The following is a 21,058-nucleotide window of genomic DNA, read 5'->3' as shown; positions in this document are numbered from 1 at the left end:
GAATTGGTATGATGAATTTGAAGAATGTCAATGATTTAAAAAAAAATTGAAAACGCTTTAATTTAATACCCGTGTAAATAGATTACTCTTGAATTATTATGATTTCTAGGGGAGAAATTTAGAAAGATTAAAGGAGTAATATAGCAGAAGGGTTGCTCCTTAATTATGTGCCATGAAATATTTAGGTATCCACAAGCTTCCACAAAAAGGAAAAATATAGAAATATAGAAGCTTTGGAGGGGAGTGGATGATAGACAAACTCAAATCAAACATCATAACTGCTAAGAAGATTTACATAAAATCTCTCCTTAATATAAGTTATTAAGCAACACTGAAGGAACTTGCAGTGCTCTCCTCAAACTTTCTAGCTTCGTTGAACCACCTCGTCTCCAGCTTGTGCTTTGCAAACGTAAAGCTTATCATCTTTTACAGTGGCTGTAATTAGTTGGTGCTTCCCATCTTCATCCCCATCAGCAGTTCTTGTCAACACCGACAAGTAGTACTGTTTCCCTCCAACCACAGGTCTTGAACTCTCCAATATGTTTGCTGTTGCCACTGCATTGGAATCAAAACCACCCTGACCAATTCAAGTATGTAATGTAATCATACATTAGAGAGATTTGCTTGTTATTGGAAAAAAATAAGACAGGAAATAAGGGACACACAATGAAGTCTATGATGAGGCAATGGTTCCAAAAAGCTGCTACAACTATGTTTTTGGTACTTAAAAAGCTGTTAAGGATTGAACCATGTCACTAAATTTTTACTGAAACTAAAAATCCGGCACTTTACCAATGGACAACATGGCTGTTGGTTGCTATAACTACGTTCAGTGTCCTCTTTGCAAATAATTTGGAAATTACCTACATGACTAACAATGCCCAACCAACTCCCATTCTAATTTTCCTTTTTTTTTTTTCTCCCTTGATATGTTAGTAAATTACCACAGCATCAGTTAAACCAGAGTATGCTTGTTTTCCAAGCAGATAGTCCATCTGCAAAGATCCATGAGATGCAAATTAATCAGCAAACATTAATTATATTCTTAATACTTGAAATCTTTAATCTTAAAATTCTTGAAGGGTCAGATTGTGGATGTATAGAAATCATATTTTACCTTGAGAGGAAATCCTGAGTGGAACCATAGTCAGTTATGGACTTCTTGTCAGTTGGATTGACAATGACAGCAACGTTGCTGGTTGAGTCGAAGTTGTCCTCTTATCTGAGGACTTGACCTGGGTACTCAACCTCTTTGCCTGGGTTCCATTTTGATGGTATTGACAGCTTGAACCTGTCTCCATTGTATGGTAAGAAGTCTCTGTTAGTTTTGGGCTTACCAAATACATTGGCTGCAAATCAACCTCAATTTTAAGTCATTATATAGAAACTATGATGATATATATATATATATATATATTTATCAATTCTTACTATTTCATTTCCCAGAATGTCATCATCCTCATAGAGGAAATGAGGCCTAAAAGGCTGCTGACATTGCCTTATTAGATTATCTTATGAAGATTTAATAATTCAAGGATAATAGAAAGGAAGTTACCAGCTTCACCATAGGCAGCATCAGCAGGAGAAACCTTAGAGCCAACCTCTGCAGCACCAATGAGCACAGTGAGAGCCAACCTACGGGAGACAAGGCTTCCATCATCGGCCTCTTGGACCACCTGCTTCTGAGCCCTGCACACTGGCTGGTTTAGCTTGATGTTTGCAACTTGGTGCTGTGATGTTGATGATGATGATCTGCTTGCGGTGGTGAGTGCATGGTGGTGCAAGAAGCATGCGGTGGAGGCCATGCTAGCTGCTTATTTCCTTGTTTTACACTTAGAAACACTATTCTTCGGCCTAGTTTTGTATTGTGTATAAAACTAACAGAAAAATGAGTGTGGGAAGTTGTGTTTTTTTTATATGTGAAGGTAATCAGCTTGTCTTTGGATGTTGGATTAGATTATAGATCTGGGATAAGGTCTTGGCGGCTCTTATTGCTGCCATTTGGCTTGAGTTACTCTTTGCAAAGTCCATGTCGGACTTCATGATGGATTTAGGGGAGTGGCCATGACGGTACTTGAAGGGTTGACATGGCACTTCCACTCGCAAAACTCCATGTTCAAGAACTATCATGATTTACATTCTCAATCTAAGTATTATTGTACCAACCAAAAAAAAAAAAGCAAAAATGAATTATTAAAAATGGCGAGTTAAAAAATATTAATAAAATTTTGCAAGAAAGAAAAATGAAAGGAGCAAAATCAAAATCCTTACCTTATTTCAAGGAAAATATCAAGAAAAATGTTTTCTTATGTATGTTTCGTTCACGAAAAATTTTAGCGAAAGGAAATTTGAGAGAAAATTAAACTTTGACGTTTAAGGCTTTAACCAATTTAATTTTAAAAACTTCCAAGATTAAACTAACAACAACACTCTATCATTGGAAAGTTCATATATTGTTGATCAAACACCAATTGTTTTGATATCCAAGACAATAAAACGTTGAGCATGGGATGAACTCATAATTAGAGAAAGAGTTTGATAGATCTTCATCTCTCATTCACTGGTTTTCCTACTCTCCTTTAAATAGTTTCTTAGATTACCTCGCTCAAGAGTTATTGCAATTGCTTCTATTTCAATTTTTTTTTTTAATAAAAGAAGTTACAGTTTTGGAAATAAGATAAAATGTTATAACTATTAGATTTGAACTCGTATCTGTTTGATATCACCTCTTTAAAATGATTAAGTTAGCTAAATTTCGGGTTTTCTATTTCAGTTGTAATAGACTTCAATTCATCACTCATAAAGTTTACAAGATTAAGACTACGAAGTATCTATTACACAAAAAAGGGTGAAGAAGAAGGAATATATACTAAATAGTCTGAAAAAATGTAAAAAGAAAAAAAAATCTAAAAGAGAGGATACGTAGATAAATAGCGTAGCAAGTAAATGACTATATAAATTGTGAGTTAAAAGAAAGAAATTGCTTACATGTTCATCATCACCAGAGCAAGTTTCAATGGGAAGCTTATAAGAGGGGTGTGGCTCATTTGGAGTGACATTTGGATTGAAGCTAATTTTTGTGCAGTTTGGATGGCTTCTCATTTTAAGCATCTTTCTTTAGGATAGCACTATTATTTAGTTCCGCCCCAAGACATTTGGAGTTTTCTTAATAATAATTATATTCTTGGTGTCCATATGCTAGCTTTATCAACTCCTTATATATATATTTCAACACCATATTAAGTTGGGGTTTGGATTCCACTCCACCACACATTTAGTGCAATGGAGTTGAACTCATCGCATCATCAATTGAATTCAAATATTAATTTCAGTAAAGTTCATTCAACATAAATTTCTCTATGAATTTTTTTTAATCATAGCTATAATAATTTTTTTTCAATCGTAGTTATAGTAAGTTTTGTTACTGTTTTCAATTTCATTGAAATTAATCTTATTGCCCATTCAAATGGATCATAAGCTAAAAGAGTTACTAAAACCATCAATGAGAAAACTTGTAAACTACTACATTTACAAATGCTTTAAAACAATAATCAAAATTAAGAAAGAAGGAATGAGATTAACCTCCTCATCTTGACTAGAAAATTTCATCATTGCCTTATTTGAATCACTAGAATTAACATCTAAAAGAAGACTTAGTGATTGAAAATTGAATTTATCAACTCCCTTTATATATATATATATATATATATATTTCAACTCTATACTAAGTGGGGGTTTAGATTCCACTCCACCACACCTTCAGTGCGGTGGAGTTGAATTCACCGTATTATTGTTGAATTCAAATATTAATTTCAGTGAAGTCTATTCAGCATAAATTTCTCTATGAATTTCTTTTTTAATCACAACTACAATAATTTTTTTTCAATCATAGTTACAGTAACTTTCATTACTATTTTCAATGTCATTGAAATCAATCTCATTGCCCATTCAAATGGACCTTAAGCTAAAAGAGTTACTAAAACCATCAATGAGAAAACTTGTAAACTACTAAAATTACAAATGCTTCAAAATAAAAATCAAAATGAAGAAAGAAGGAATGAGATTAACCTCTTCATCTTGACTAGAAATTTTCATCATTGCCTTATTTGAATCACTAGAATTAACATCTAAAAGAAAACTTCTTGACTGAAAATTGAAAATATTTATCTACATCCAAAAATAGCTAATCTTATGAGTTTCAAGTAATGAGACATTCTTCAATAAAGTCAACAATTGAAGAATCAAATATGATTCTTTCACAAATGATTTATAATTTCTTTTTAAGTACTTGAGCAATTAAAGTCACTTGAATGGATTGAAGTATATAGTTGACATCTTCATTAAAGTTGTAGAGAATGATTGATGAAAGAGTTAAATTATATACAAAATCATTAACGTTAGAAAGTGAAATAGTAGTGATCAAGATCATATTGATCGAAGCGTGTGCATGTGTCACAGGCTTGGAGTTTAAGCCTAGTAACCTTGTGGTCTCAGAAAAGAACTATCATTCAATATGCCTAAGTCAGCTTTTTCCAAACACAGTGCTTAGCACCGTGCAGTGAACTCAATTGGTTTCCTAGGAATTTGGGAGAAAACGAAGAAGGAAAAAGTTAAGGCAATGTTATTCTATTTACTTGATGAATGTATAATTGTTATTTTTGACTTTCAATGTGTTCCTTATAAATGTCTCAATCTATGTCTAAGTCTAAGTCTCCAACTATGCTCTAAGTCTATGTCATGTATAAATGAGGGGAAGGGCTCCCTTATCTATACTTGAGCTCCCTAACACATGTAGTCTTTAAGAGTTCAAGTGTATGGTTGTTATTTGCTTTCAAGCTAGGTCATTAGGTCCTTTCTAGAATCTAATTGTTCTAAGCTCCCTTATAAGCACTGGGTTTGGAAAGGTCCAAGCACTTCTGCATGGTGCCCGCGTTTATAGGCTTTCAGAACCTTCTTTGCCTCAACTAGGACCTTTCAAAATTTTTCCCATCTTGGCATTACAATGTTTGGCCAAATTGGCCGTGCTTGGCCTTTCTAAAACTTTCTGTGCTTGTGCACCTGGTCTACTCTAAACTGTTCTAGAGTATTCTATGCCTGTATGTACGCACCACTCTTCTAAGTTGTTTTAGAACCTTCTACTATATAGCTTTTATACTTGGCACCAAGCTGCTTATCGTAGGCATACTCTCGCACTTTGACCTTGGTCGTGACTCACACACATAGGTCTCATATGTGCCTTTAGGGCCACGATCTCAATCCCTTCAAGTCTTTTACCTACAGTAACTCAAATAAGCAATGTCACATGATCCACTTGGGCTAGGACTTGTGTGCAAATCATGACATTCTTTCTTACTTATTCTAACAATGACTTCGTTGCAAAGAGAATACCGATCCTTCACCACATGCACACTAGATTGATGTTCCATTTTTGTCCCAATGGTTCTCAACACACCTTTGTAATTATCCCTTACTCTTGTCGCAATGTCAATGCTTTTTACAAAACCAATTTATCAAAGTGTGTAGTGCCTTAGCTTATGATGTGTTATTATCCTCTCTTCTGCACCATGTGGCCATTACCCTTTCCCCACACTCCTTAAGCCTTTTGGGGTGTACAGCGCATACAATTACGGAGCATGCAATGCTCACTTCACACAGGCCATTACTTTTTTTTATGACAAACTAGCTTTCCTTTGGGCTTTACTGGTGGCTCTCTACGACCACACTCTCATTGCCCTTATCCATTACCTAAAAGGTCCTTATCTTTAGGCATAATCGGGTAGCACTAAGCTTTAACACTCTATTGGGCTCCTCATGCTACTAACCGTTATCATGACTCTTGGCATTGGACTTTTTCTAAATCCTCATAATTGCTATGAGCTTCTTTTGCTGTAGGCATTCCCTAGCTTTATGTGGTCCTGTCATCCTAAGCACAAAAAGCAATTAAAAGATATGACCTCCTTACCTTTGTTCTTGGCCAAATCGTCGGTCCTTCCCTAATGATGTTAAGGTTTTTCTTTAACCTCATCTTTTGATGAGAAGTTGTTACTCTTGTCTCCCTCATTTATACCTTTGTTCCTAAGCTCAAAAAACTTAGTGCGCTTCAACTTAACTAGCGATTTAGCAATCACAATAGCCTGACTAAATCTTGTACCCTATGCCTTTTCAACTCGGCTCTTATCCATGGTTTTAAACCATTCAAGAAGTAAAACAAAGCTTCTCGCTTGTCCATGTTGGGAATTATAAGTAACAGTTTTGAGAACTCTCGATAATAATCTCACATTCTTCTCTTTTAAGTGAGCTGATAAAATTTCTCTTGAGCTTCTTCTTCCACATATTTTAGCTTAAAATGTCATGTTATTTCCTTCAAAAATTGACCCCATGTGATGATTAGAAACTCACATTGTTATATGCCATCACACATTCGATGTTACCACAATAGGGCCACATCAGTTAAATACATGGTAGTGGTGCTTACCTTAGCTTTCTACCACTTGAAAATATTATTCTATGCCCCACATAAAGTTGCCCACATCTTTGGTAGAGCAACTCTTATGAATGGCTTTGGTTTGGGCATTTCATCATAGGTCCCAAACCTACGTTCATAACTATGGTAGCTCAAAACACATCAAACTCCCACCTAAGTTGCTCTAGTTCCTTATGCAAGGCTACCACTTAAGCCTCTAGAGTCTCGTTATGTTGTGTTAGCACTTTTATCTCTATATTTAAGGCATTATACACTTTTTCTTTGAGCTTATTTTAGGTAAAGTCTAGTTCTTGGATGCGATATTCACTATCTTCAAATTGGTTCCTTAACTCTCTTATGGCCAACTTGCACCTTGTCAAGCAAGAATCCATGGATGACAACATATCCTTCGAATTGGCCTTTCTATTCTTACTCATGTTTGAGTGACTCTTTTGCACATCATTCGTGCACTGAACCTAAGATTTATTGGCTATTCTTTAGCATGCACACCACAAATCATGAATGCTTAATTTAAATACTTCCCACAACTTTCTGACTAAAACTCAAGTGACCTTATGCTCTACTCTTAACACCCACAACCAACAATGCCTACACCACACAAACCCATTGCAAACCATAGCACATGCGACACATTGACACATTAGCAAATGAAGCTGCTCGTACAATTTGAAATGGTACCAACTTTAGTTAGAACCAAAGCTTTGATCCTAACTATTGTTGGAACCTACTTTGATATCAATTGTCATGGGTAGGAAGCTTAAGCCCAACAACTAAGCAACCTCAGGTAAGAACTACTGTCTAGTATGTCAAGTCATCCTTTTTCTAGCCACTATGCTTAACACTTATGTTGTGAACTTAACTGGCTTCCTAAGAGTTTGAGAGAAAGCTAAAAAAGAAAGAGTTAAGGTAAGGTTATTTTATTTACTTGTTGAATGTATAATTGCTCTTTTTGACTGTCAGTATGTTCCCTATCAATGTTTTAATGTCAAAGTTTAAGTCTCCAACTATGACTCCAAGTTTATGTCTTATGTACAAATGAGGGGAAGGGTTTCCTTATTTATACTTGAGCCCCCTAACACATGTGGTCCTTAAGAGTCTAAGTGTGTGGCTGTTATATGCTTTCTAGATAGATCTAAAACCTTATACTTAAGCTAGGCAATTAGGCCCTTTTTAGAATCCAGCTAGTTCTAGGCTTTTTTATGAACATTAAGTTTGGAAAGGTCCAGGCACTCCTGTTGAGTGCCTGTGCCTAAAGGCTTCCAAAACCTTCTTTGTCTAGGCACTACTTTACCCATAGCTAAGGCTTTCCATAATTTTTTCCATTTAGGTGCTATAATGTTTGGTTACAGTATTTGCATCTAACCCTTTTAGAACCTTTTGTACCCGTACACTTGACCTATCTTAGGCTATTCTAAAGTTTTCTGCACCTGTTAGCCCACATCACTCTTTTGGGGCATTCTAGAACTTTTCATTGTGTAACTTTTATACTCGACACTAGGGTACTAATCTTTGGCGTACTTCTACACCTTGGCTTTGGCCTTGACCTACACACTTGAGTCTCGTATATGTCTTTAGGCCCACAGTCTCTATCTCTTCAGGTCTTTTGCTCGTTCTAACTCATACAAACAGTGTCATATGACCCATTTAGGCTAGGACTTGTGTGTAGGTAGTGACACATGCATACAAGTTTAACTAATTTATATATAAGTTAAATTCATTGCATATAGCTTTCTTGTTAAATGTACATATTTATGAGGTTTATGTACATTTCAAATCACAATACATACTTGCTACTAATGGATCATATTTAGAGATAACAATTTCACCTGAATCTAATAAAGAATATCTCAATGGGTTCAGAGAAATTTTTTTAAGAATGGGAGCTATAATTCTCATTGGGTAAAAGGATGGAGACCAACAATATATCCTTGTCTTGCCTTGTCCTTTATATATATATATATATATATTATACGCATATATATATTTATATTTATGTATAATAAATATATTTTTATATTATAAAAGATTTATTCAAATGTTAAATGACAAAATTTTGCTTTCAAGTTATATAATAATGCAATAATAAAATAAGTTTAATTTAATAAATTTAATATTTGTCTTCAATTTTCTTAGAAAAAAATGGTAGGGAGCGATGATTCTCTATATTGTTTACATCATTGTGAACAAGATTGTGAAAAACTTTTTTATTGGCAGTAAGGATAGGGACGATTAAAAAAGACAGGGTTGACGACAAAGAATTCACTCTCTACCTTATATCCGCCATGTTGACATTTCTAACAAGACTAAAGACAAATTCATAATATTATTTCCTCATAATTAGATATGGCAATTGGATTAGTGGATCGGGTCAAAAATTCAAATCATTTTTGGGTTTATCTCATTTTGAGGTCAACTTATTTTTGCATTTAAATTATTTTGAATTTGAATATTCTTTCCTTGGTCATTTGGATTTAATAGTTGGACTATTTAAATTTAAATATTTTATGTTTAAGTTGTTGACTTTTAAAATTAAATTTAGTTAAATTACCTAGATTTTGTTAATTGTTTAATTAAATTATTTAAAGTAACATTTTCTTTGAGTTATAGTATATTTTTAATTTTGATTTTTGATAACATTTGAGATTTCAAAAAATAAAAATAAAAACAAGTGAATTAAAAGTAATTTATTAATTTATAATCATATTATATATATATATATTAACAATTTGCTCTCAAACAAAAATTATTAATAACTAGAAAATTTGTCCCACTTAGGAAGATGAAAAGGTGGTGGATATGGAGCATAACTTCTGAATTGTTAGCCATCAAAATTCACAGTTGGGCTTTGGTTTCTTTTCTAGGCATCTTTTTTTTCTTTGTACTAGTGGTCTCTTTTTCCTTAAGCTTGTCACTTTTAAAGGCATTTTCAATAATTTCTCTTAAGATCACTATATCAATGAAGTTTTTTATTGCATTCCTTATCATCTTTTCGTAGTCAAGAGATTTTAATGTACTTACAAATAGCACCGTAGTCTCTTTCTCAATCAAAAGTGGCTAAACTTAAGTAGCTATGTCTTTCCACCTCTAGGCATATTTCTTAAATGATTCAGCCACCTTCTTCTTCAATTCTACAAGGAAAGACGATCAAAAGCTAGATATATTATATGTCAGTATTGATTGATAAAGTCATGAGCCATCTCACTCCAAGAGTGAATACGGGTCCTATTAGCTAGATATACCATCTAAGAGCAAAACTAATAAGGTTATCCTGAAATACGTATAATGGTAGCTTTGCATTATTAGCATAGACATCATTTTTCAACAGTACATCGTAATGTGGATCATTGGATACTTTGTACCATCATATTTTTGGAACTTTGAAGGAATAACAACATCTAAGACTAAACAAAACCTAGCAACATCCATTGAACCATAAAAACCAATTCTTTCCACTATTTGCAACCTTTCTTCAAGCATATGCATCTTCTTATCAGCTATTGAGTACTTTAGTGATCTGACCACTTTTGTTTTTAATTTTTCATTTTCTTTTAGATCATCCAAATCATGGACCTAGATTGGTTTTACTGCCTTATCAGTAAAGAAAGGATTTACATAACTCTAGTAATGCTATGGATTTGAAGCTGATAGCATTCCAGGGTATATAAACTGTTATGGTGGTGCATCTTGTGTAGACAATCCTTGATATGGTCCATAACCAAAAAGGTATAAAAGGTCAGCCACATTTTATGATGGATGGTCCTAGTGGCTAGCATTTTCTTCTACGGCCTTCCATTTGTTCAACTTATTTAGGGCTTTTAAAATTTTACTCAACTCCCCCTCAAGTTTTGCTTAGATTTTTTCTAGATTATTTATATTTTTTTGTTCCATTTTTCTGGCTTAAGTTCTAGTATTATATTGATGGTAGGTTGTTTAAGTAAGATTCTTGGACGATTAAGCTATCCTTGAACCTTATGTACCACAATTAAGATGCTCATGTTACTAATCTAACCTTTTTTAAAAATCCTATATGCATGAATCAATGAATGCATAAACAATGTATGAATTCATGTATTGATATGTCACATTATGATGCATGGATGAATACATATGTTAGTGATGCTAGATTAAAATACAATATACAACAACTTAATAATAAATAAGAGATAAAACAAAACTTAAAAGATTCACTCATATGTCCTAACTAGGGTTACATTCTAATGATGGGCAGATATGACCTAACCTAAGGTTGGCTTCTTAAGTTTTACTACATGTGCTTTGGGTTAAATCTAAAGGTTCTCAAATTGTTCTCACATCATTGTCCATCACAGACTATTAAGACACTCAAATCCTTGCCTATCATAGGCTACAAATGGAAATGATTCAATTCTAGTGGGAGTATTTCGCTAGCCATTATGGAGATTATCATCTCCCTCGAGCATAGGTACTTTACTTCCTCCTAAGGAGGACAGAACTCAGGTATAAAGCTCATGTGATAGTATGTGAAAGAATACATATATCTTTTTTCGTAATTTTCACAACCTAACTTAAAGAATAAAAAACAAATGATTAATAATTCAAGATCAAGTAAACAAAAAATTAGGATAATTCAAAACTAATTAATTGCCTAACTCTCAGTATCCCCAGTGGAGTTGCTAAACTATCATAACATATAGATCTGTAAATCTATAGCTAGATACAACCTAAGGAGTCACCACTAATTTTTTTATCTAAGTGTGATGGGACACCTAATGAATTTATTCTTTTCAGTAGCTTTTAAGCTTGATTAAGGGTCTCTAAAGAATAAGTTTTGATCTACTAATTAGAATAGGGTTCAGGAGTTTGGTTACATATATACAAGGTTATAGCACCCCCTACATGCCTATCTAAATGACAGTACCATTTTATTTTAAATTATCCTAAGGTCTTGATTCGAATGGTCTTAAATTTAATATTAAAAATAATTCTCAAGATTTCCTCATCAATCTGATAGAATTATTAAAACTATACTTTCTCACCTCAAGAGTATTCAAGAATTCAATTTGTTTTCTTAAAGAGATTCCTTCAATGGAAAGGTTAATCAATTTATTTTTTGTTAAATTTTTGTTTTATTGAAAATATATCTAATTCTTCCACCATTTAAGATAAAATTAGAAATATTTTCTTACCTTGAAATATTTTAAATAATCATTCATTAGTGATTACTAAGAATTTCATCCTCGAAATTTATTTTTTATTTTTATTTTTATTTCTAAATTTTCCATCATTTAAGTTAAATTTAGAATATAAACTCTTGTTAGTTTCGTAATCCTTAGAAAAAAAATAATATGACAATTAATTTTTTTAAGTCTCATTTAAATTCTTTCACTATTTTGATTGAATTAAAAAAAAACTTTTTACCTAGAAATCTTAAGAATATTCAACCATTTGTGAATTTTCTTAAGATTTTATCATTAGATAATTATCAAATATTTTTCACCCAAAATTTTAAGTTTTATTTTTATATTTTTAATTTTTTTATTTGAAAAAAATACAATTATTTTTATTAAAATTTTGTCTAAATCATTCCACAATTTCGATCAAATTTAGAGAAATTTCTTACCAAGATATTTCTTAAGAAATTTATCATTTGAAATTTCTAAGATTCTTATTATTGGATAATTATTAATTATTCTAAAAAAATTTATTAATGTTTTATTTTTATTTTTTATTTTATGCAAATACTTTCTAATTTTTTAAAAAAATTAGACATAAATAGACAAATAAATAAAATAAACAAATAAATAAATAAATAAACAATCATGATAAAATACAAAGATGACCAGAACTTAAGAAAAAGACAAGGAAAAAGTTAATTCCAAGGATTGAGTCACAATTGATTCCAGAGCATATAAGCTTTTTTATTTGTATTTTTTCTCAATTCCTTTCCCTAACACAGAACTTCTAAAAGAAAATTCTAATTATCTAAACCCAAAACACTAAAAAAGACTATAAAAAAACTCTCAATTTTTTTAGCTTTATTTTTACTTTTTCTCTCTTGATTTTTTTTGATTGATTTTTTATTGTCTCTAATTGATCGTAATGAGGTCTTTTTATAGGTCTGTAATCCCAATTATAATAGTAAAATGAGTTTTTTAGTTTGAATCTCCTAATCAGCTTTAACCTTGGATTTTTCATCCAAATCCATCTCTCAAACTAATTCCCTATTATAGTCTTTTTTTTAATTAAAACACTTTCAATTTAACAACCCAATTAGAATTAAACCTTCTTCAAATTTCAGCAAAATAATTTTTTCTCCTTTTTTTGATTTTTTAAAATAATAATAACTCTAAACTAAATACAATACTCTCACTAAAATTATCAAAAATAAATAACAATTTTCAAAACCTAATCTTAAAATATAAATTGACCCCAGACTAAATTTGATGCCTATAGCTACCCATCTTTGTGCATTTTTTCTGAAACATGAATTGTGCAGAGATATAGACACCTATTATATCCGAATTTGATAAAAAAAAATCTAGAGATTTTTGTCTACAATAATTATTCAAAATTTTCAATTGAAATTCAAGGATTCCCAACTTGAATTTCAAAGGTTTGCAATTAAATTCAAATATTCTCAATTTTAATTTAAAGACTTGCAAAACATTCAAGGTTCTCTAAAAAATTCAAAGATTTACAATTAAAATCAAAATTTCGCAAGAAAATCAAAGATTTGCAAGGATTTAAAGATTCATAAGATTCAAGATTTGTAAAAGATTCAAAGGTTTGCAAAAAATTTTAAGATTCGCAAAAGATTTCAAGATTTGCAACGGTTCCAAGATTCGCAAAGATTATAAGTTTCGCAAAGATTTCAAGATTTGCAAAATTTCAAAATTTCATAATTGTAAAGATTCACAAAGTCAAAGATCCACAAAGATTCTAATATTCGCAAAGAATTTCAAAGTTTAGCAATTGTAAAGATTCATAAAGATCCAATATTTACAAAGATTCCTAAGATTCAAAGATTTGCAAGTTATTCAACAATCGCAAAAATTACAAAGAATTTTTAGTTCTGTAAGAATTTTCATATTCGAAAAGATTAAAGATTCGTAAGAATTTCATATTTGTAAGAATTTAAATTCGTAATATTTTAATTTCTCAAGAATTTGATTCTTAAAATTTTAGATTCGCAAGAACTTAGATTCACAAGAATTTTCAAGTTCGTAAGATTCAAATATTCGCAAGAATTCCTATTCGCATTTGAGAGACTCACATCCAACATTTAATTTAGAGATTTGTAAGAACTCAAATTTGCATGAAAATTCTAGGCTTACCTCCAACATTTAAAGATTTACATTCTAAAAATCTAGAGATTCACACCAAAAGTTAAAGATTTTTATTTGAAAAATTTTAAGGATTCACTTCCAAGATTTTAAAGATTCTAATTTAAAAATTTTAGTGTTTCACATCCCATATTTCTCATTTAAAAAACTTCAGGATGTCATCCAAAATTTCAAAGCTTCTCATTCGAGTTCAAAGATTCACATTTGATAAATTTTAAAGTTTCACATTTAAATTCAAAGGTTCTCATTAAAAAAATTTAGGGGTTTACATCCAAAATTTCAAAGCTTCTCATTCAAGTTCAAAGATTTGCATTCGATAAATTTTAGAGTTTCACGTCTAAATTCAAAGATCCTTATTTAAAACTAAAAAATTCTCACTTAAAACTCAAAGATTTTCATTTCAAACTTCTTAAAGATTCTCATTCAAAACTCCTTAAAAATTCTCATTTAAAACTCAAACAAAGATTCTCATTTAAAACTTCTTAAGGATTCTTATTTAAAATTCCTTAAAGATTCTTATTACTTTTAACTTTAAAAATGCTCTTTTAAAAGGCTTCACAACTTTAAAATTCTAAATGTTTTCATTATAAAACATTTTTCCATTTGAGGATTCCTAACTTTATCTTAAAAGGCTTTTCTCAAAAAGTTCAAAATTTATTGTCATGAAAATTTTTAATCTTTCATCAAAGACAAAATTTTGTATATAAAGAATGTCATGATAATGATGTAAATGTTTTCTTAATGATGCGAATGCAACGGTCTAGATTCTCACAATAATGCAGATGCCATACTCTAAACCATAATTCAAATGTTCACTACATGATGCAAATGCATGGCCAGCCAAGATTCAAATATTCACCAAATTATATACATGTATTATTCAAACAATAATGCAAATGCAATAAATGTAATACGGATGTCACTAACATTAATATCATGAAATTCTAATTAATTGTGCTAATATGGTTCTCAAGACTCTACCATCTCATATTTCTTTTTTAGCATCTTAACTCTAACAATTTCAAAACAAATTCTGTCAATTGAACCACATTATTTCTATAATTTGATCACAACTCATAGGCTTTTCAGCACTAACAATTTCAAAATAAATTTCGTCCATTAATCCACATTATTTCCATCATTTGATCACAACTCATAGGTTATGTCTACCAATCCATTACTATATTCATCACTTGATCATCCCATGTGTCTTTTCAAATCATCTTCTAAGGTTTCTTCTATCTTTTCATTTTTTTACCCCCTAGATTTCTTTTCAAAAGAATGCATGAATCTTTTTTAAATATTATCATTCATTCATTCATTATCATTTTAATTCTTGACAAATATAATGCAATCATATATTTTTTCGATTTATTTTGGGAATGCGAAAGTAAAAGAGTACAAGGTGAATTGAGAGAAAGGTAATTAGTACAAGGTGAATTGAGAAAAAGGTAATCAATACAAGAATGAGTCTAGTAAAAAATAAATGGGCAAAGGAATAAATTCGAGGTATATCATTAGGAATGGTATTGAATGGTATTGAATGGTATAATAATGTCCAAATAATGAATATTCAGACAATTTTTAACATTAATCTAGAATTTTTTTTTTCAAAAACTCATTCTATTGTCTTTCAAAATCATTTTGAGCTTATCCAACTTTGCCTTAGCTTTGGAAGATCTTCAAGTGACATTGATCTTTCATATGTTGAACTACCTATCTAACTCTCAGCTTAGATATTTTCTACCCAAATTGACCTTTTGGGTTTTCAATCTAAGTCTTTCTTTTCTTTCATTTTTAATTTTTTTTCACATTTCTTATTTTTTTCACTTCATTTTTCCATTTTTTTCTACTTTTTCATTTTTCACTTTTTCATTTTTCATTCTTGTTTTACTTTTTATTATCGATATATCCCATACATCAGTCTCTAAAACATGAAAACAAATCATGATTCCATTGTTTCATCATAAGCATGCCTTAGCCCAACATATGATTATTCAATTTGAGCATTCACATATGATCAAAATGCACTTTTAAGGGTTATAATATAGGCTATGGTAAGAGGTTATGAAAGAAATAGATAAAATAGGCTCAAAACATATGTTTAAAGTTTAAACCAAGGGATCATTACTCATCATTTGATGCAACTTAGCACTTTGTCCCATTCCACACCATTTTATCACTTTTTCTTTCTTTTTTCATTCATCTTATTCCTTACAAAAGGATTCTTATTACTTTATCCTTAATCATTTGTGGTATTTTTTTTTGTAAGGGTTTTTTTTTCTTTTCTTTTTGGACACTCTATCTTTTTTGCCTTTTTTTCTTTTTCAAATAGGTTTCTCTCAAAATTTATCCCCCTAGTATGGAAGGTGATCTTTGGTTAGGGTTCTTTTAGAAAAAAATTATAATATGATCAAAATGGATAGCAATGGATGGTTTTATTAATGGTAAAGAAAAGATAACTATTTTTCATCTCAAACATGAATACTTTTTTTTTAAGATCATTTATTGAACAAAGACAAACTTATGGATCATTATAAAAGATTGCATATCTTCATAATATATCTATTTTATATCTACTAGCAGCTTACTTTTTTGTTCAAATAGTTTTCACAGATCAATATAAATGAGTTTTCAAAATTAAATTTCAAAATTATTATTATCATTATTTAAACATTCATCATTTGAATTTTGAGAATGGGAATAAAAAGAGATGAAAAGGAAAAAAAAAGCACGGAATAATGGCTGAGATGAAAGAGAAAATGTAATAAAATGCATCATACTTACCTTTTATTAAAATGATAAAAAATGAAATCTTATTGTATAAAAAAATCCTAATATTACTTTGAAAAAAATCTCAAAATTGCAAGCAACTTTTAACCAGCCTTAACATCCTTATCTTTCTTAAAATTATGCCTCTGTGTGATTAAGTGAATGAGTTTTTATTGACATCCAACCCCCCTAATATGTTGAAGCTTAGCAAGCCTTTTTTAATTAAATTTTACACCTTGTGTTTGAAAGTAAGGCAAGTTTTAATAGAATGACCCAAGTTTTCATTATGGTAATCGTATGTGACAATAGCATTACACCATTTTGGATATGGTGGCTTCAATGGTTCTAGAATAACTAGAGATACCAAGTCATTTTTGAGTAATTTTAAAAATATCTAATGTAAATCTTGAGAATAGAATTAATATGGGTCAACTCTTGGTTATTTTAAGATCTTCTTAAACCACTTGCTTGGTTATTAGGCCTTAAAGTTGATGTAGTGATATGACTAACCCATATGTAGGTATTTGAAAGGTTGGTTGATAGGTTGGTGGATAATTTGGTTATGGAACAGGTTCATAAGGAGCTTGCACAATACCATTAACTGAGGGGTAATAAGCATGATAAATAGGTAATGGATATGGAGCATAGCTTCTAAATTGTTGCCCATAAAAATTCATAGCTTGGGTTTCAATTTTTTCTTTCTAGGCATCTTTCATTTCTTTGTATTAGTGTTTCTTCTTCCTTAAACTTACCACTTTTGATAGCATTTTCAATAATTTCTCTTGAGATCACCATATCAATGAAGTTTTTCGCTGCATTCCTTATCATCTTTTCATAGTAAAAAAATTTTAATGTACTTACAAATAGCATCATAGTTTTTTTCTCAATCAAAGGTGACTGAACTGGAGTAGTTATGGCCCTTCACATTTGGGCATACTCCTTAAATAATTTAGTCACCATCTTTTTCATATTTTGTAAAGATGATCATGAGCTAGATCTATTATATGCCAATACTAACTGATGAAGTCACAGGTCATCTCATTTCAAGAGTGAATACGGGTCTTATCCAACTAGACATATCATATAACAGTAAAACCAATAAGGTTGTCTTGAAGTATGTGTATTAATAGCTTTTCATTATTAACAGAGGCAGTCATTTTTTGATAGTACACGATAATGTGGGTAATTGGACACTTTGTACTATCATATTTTTTAAACTTTAGTACTTTGAACTTTGAAGGAATAATAATATCTGAAATGAAATAGAGCCCAGCAGCATTTATAAAACCATAAAAACCAATTGCTTCCATTACTCGTAACCTTTCTTCAAGCATATTCATCTTTCTGTCAGCTATTAAGTCCCTTAGCGACTTGACCACTTTTTCTTTTAATTTCATTTTTTCTTTTGAATCATCTATATTAGGGACCTGGATTGGTTTTATTGCTTGTTTAGTAAAGATAAGATTTACATAACTTTAGTAATGCTCTAGATTTAAAGCTATTGGCATTTTGGGGTACATATACCTTACAGGTAATGTGAATTATTATGGTGATGTATTTTATGTGGATTGGGATTGATACAGCCTATAACCAAAAGGGGATAGAAGGTCAACGATATTTTGTGATAGATGGTCCTATTGGCTAGCATTTTCTTCTATGGCTTTCCTTTTGTTCAACTTATTTAAGACTTCTAAAATTTTACTAAACTCCCTCTCAAGTTTTTCTTGGGCCTTTTCTAATTTTTTTCAAATGATTTACATTTTTTTGTTCCATTTGTCTAGCTCGAACTTTAGTATTATATTGATGGTGGGTTGTTTGAGCAAGATTTTTAGACAGTCGAGCTATCTTTAAACTTTATGTACTATAATTAAGATGCTCATGTTACTAATCTAACCTTTTTTTAAGAATCCTATATGCATAAATGAATGAATGCATCAACATACATGAATGCATGTATTGACATGTCACATTATGATGCATGGATGAATACATATGTTAGTGATGCTAGATTAAAATACAATATACAACAACTTAACAATAAATAAGAGATAAAATAAAGCTTAAAAAGTTCACTCATATATCCTAACTAGGGTTACATTCTAATGATGGGTAGATATGGCTTTAACCTAAGGTTGGCTTCATATGTTTTACTACATGTGATTTGGGTTAAATCTAAAGGTTCCCAAATTGTTCTCACATCATTTTCCATTATAAAACTAGTAAGATACTTCAATTCTCGCCTGTCATAGGCTACAAACAGAAATGATTCAATTAAAGTGGGAGTATTTCACTAGCCATTATGGAGATTATCATCTCACGAGAACGTAGGTATTTTACCCATTCATAAGGAGGGCATAGCTCGGGTATAGAGCTTATGTGATGTACATGCATGTGATAGTGCGTGAAAGAATACATATATCTTTATCTGCAATTTTCACAAGCCAAGTCAAAGAATAAAAAACAAATAATCAATAATTCAAGATCAAGCAAACAAAAAATTAGGATAATTCAAAATTAATTAATGGCCTGATTCTTAGTATCCCTAGTGGAGTCGCCAAACTATCATAACATATAAATCAATAAATCATAGCTGGACACAACCTAATGAGTCATCATCAATCTTTTTATTTAGGTGTGATTGGTCACCTAATGAATATATCCTTTTAAGGGGCTTCTAAGCTTGATTAAGGGTCCTTAAAGAATAAGTTTTGGTTTACTAATCAAAATAAAGTTCAAGAGTTTGGTTACATATAAGGAAGGTTATAGCACCCCCACATGCTCATCCAAAGAATGATACCATTTTATTTTAAATTATCTTAAGGTCTTGATTCTAATGCTTTTAAATTTAATATTAAAAATAATTTTTAAGATTTCTTTATCAATCCAGTAGCATTCTTAAAAACATACTTCCTCACTTTAAGAGTATTCAAGAATTTTATTTATTTTCTTGAGGAGACTTCATCATTGGAAAGCTTAATCAAATTTATTTTTTGTTAAAATTTTGATTTATTGAAAATATATATAATTCTTCCACCATTTGGGCCAAAATTAGAAATATTTTCTCATCTAAAAATATCTTAGATAATCATCTATTTGTGATTACGAAGAATTTTTCCTCAAAATTTATTTTTTATTTTTATTTCTACTTTTAAATTTTTCACTATTTTGGTTAAATTTAGAATCTAAACTCTTGTTTGTTTTTTAATTCTTAGAAAGAAAATAATATGACAATTATTTTTTGAAGTCTCATTTAAATTCTTCTACCATTTGTGTTGAATTTAGAAAAAACCTTTCACTTAGAAATTTTATGAAAATTCAACCATTTGTGATTATTTTTAATATTTCATCATTGGATAATTGTCAAATATTTTCACCCAAATTTTTAAGTTTTATTTTTATATTTTTATATTTTTGTTTGAAAAAAATACAATTATTTTTATTGAAATTTCATCTAAATTATTTCACTATTTGGATCAAATTTAGAGAAATTTCTCACCTAGAGATTTCTTAAGAAATTTACCATTTGAAATTTCTAATATTTTCATCCTTAGATAATTGTTAATAATTCTAAAAAAATTGATTAAAGTTTTATTTTGTTTTATTTATTTATTTATTTATTTGTAAATACTTTCTAATTTTTCCTAAAAATTAGACATAAATAGTCAAATAAATAAAATAAACAAACAAACAAATAAATAAATAGACAATTATAATAAAATACAAAGATAACTAGAACTTAAGAAAAAGATAAGTAAAAAGTAAAATACCAGAGATTGAGTCACGTTTGATTCCAAAGCGTGTGGGCTTTTATAATTATGTTTCTTGTCAACTCCTTTTCCTAACATAAAACTCCCAAAAGAAAATCCTAAATATCTAAACCCCAAACACTAGAAAAGATTATAAAAAATTCTTAATTTTTCTACTTTATTTGTACTATTTTTCTTTTGATTCTTGATTGTCTCTAATTGATCTTAATGGGGTTTTTTTATACGCCTCTAATTCCAATTACAATAAAAAAATGAGTTTTCTTGGTTTGAATCTTCGAATCAACTTTAACCTTAAATTTTTAATCAAAATCCATCTCTCAAACCAATTCTTTTTTACAGTCCTTTTTCAATTAAAACATTTTTAATTCAATAACCCAATTAGAATTAAAACCTTTTTAAGTTTTAGCAAAACAATTCTTTCCCCCTTTTTTGTTGTTTTTTCTAATAATAATAACTCTAAACTAAATACAATACTCTCACTCAAATTACCAAAAAATAAATTAAAAAATTCAAAGCCTAATTTTAAAATATAAATTAACCCCGGACTAATGGGGTATCTACCAGCTAGATTGAATAAATGGTAGTGATTTTAGGTTTGGTGGTTAATGGTTTTGGTGGTGAAGGGTGGCGGTTGGTAGTGGGGTGATGGTGGTTGCAATTTTTTTGGGTGACTGATGATGGTGGTGAGTGCAGTGATGGTGGCTAATAGTGTT

The 21,058-nt window shown here is 30.3% G+C and overlaps 1 pseudogene across 1 annotated transcript; it reads right to left on the bottom strand.

The window, feature by feature from the left end:
• Positions 1-230: 230 nt before the first annotated feature.
• On the bottom strand, positions 231-1,903 carry LOC111291645 (oxygen-evolving enhancer protein 2-1, chloroplastic-like; annotated as a pseudogene). The gene is made up of 4 exons (XR_016345825.1): positions 1,556-1,903; positions 1,111-1,349; positions 945-989; positions 231-577 (listed from the first exon to the last, which is right to left on the bottom strand). The product of XR_016345825.1 is annotated as an oxygen-evolving enhancer protein 2-1, chloroplastic-like (transcript).
• Between the last annotated feature and the right edge of the window lie 19,155 nt (positions 1,904-21,058).

This window comes from Durio zibethinus, chromosome 10 (genome assembly GCF_047325235.1).
Source record: "Durio zibethinus cultivar Kanyao isolate XHJ-2024 chromosome 10, ASM4732523v1, whole genome shotgun sequence".
Taxonomy (NCBI): Eukaryota; Viridiplantae; Streptophyta; class Magnoliopsida; order Malvales; family Malvaceae; genus Durio; species Durio zibethinus.
The sequence above is the reverse complement of the archived record's forward strand: the minus strand, read 5'-3'. Positions and strand labels throughout refer to the sequence as shown.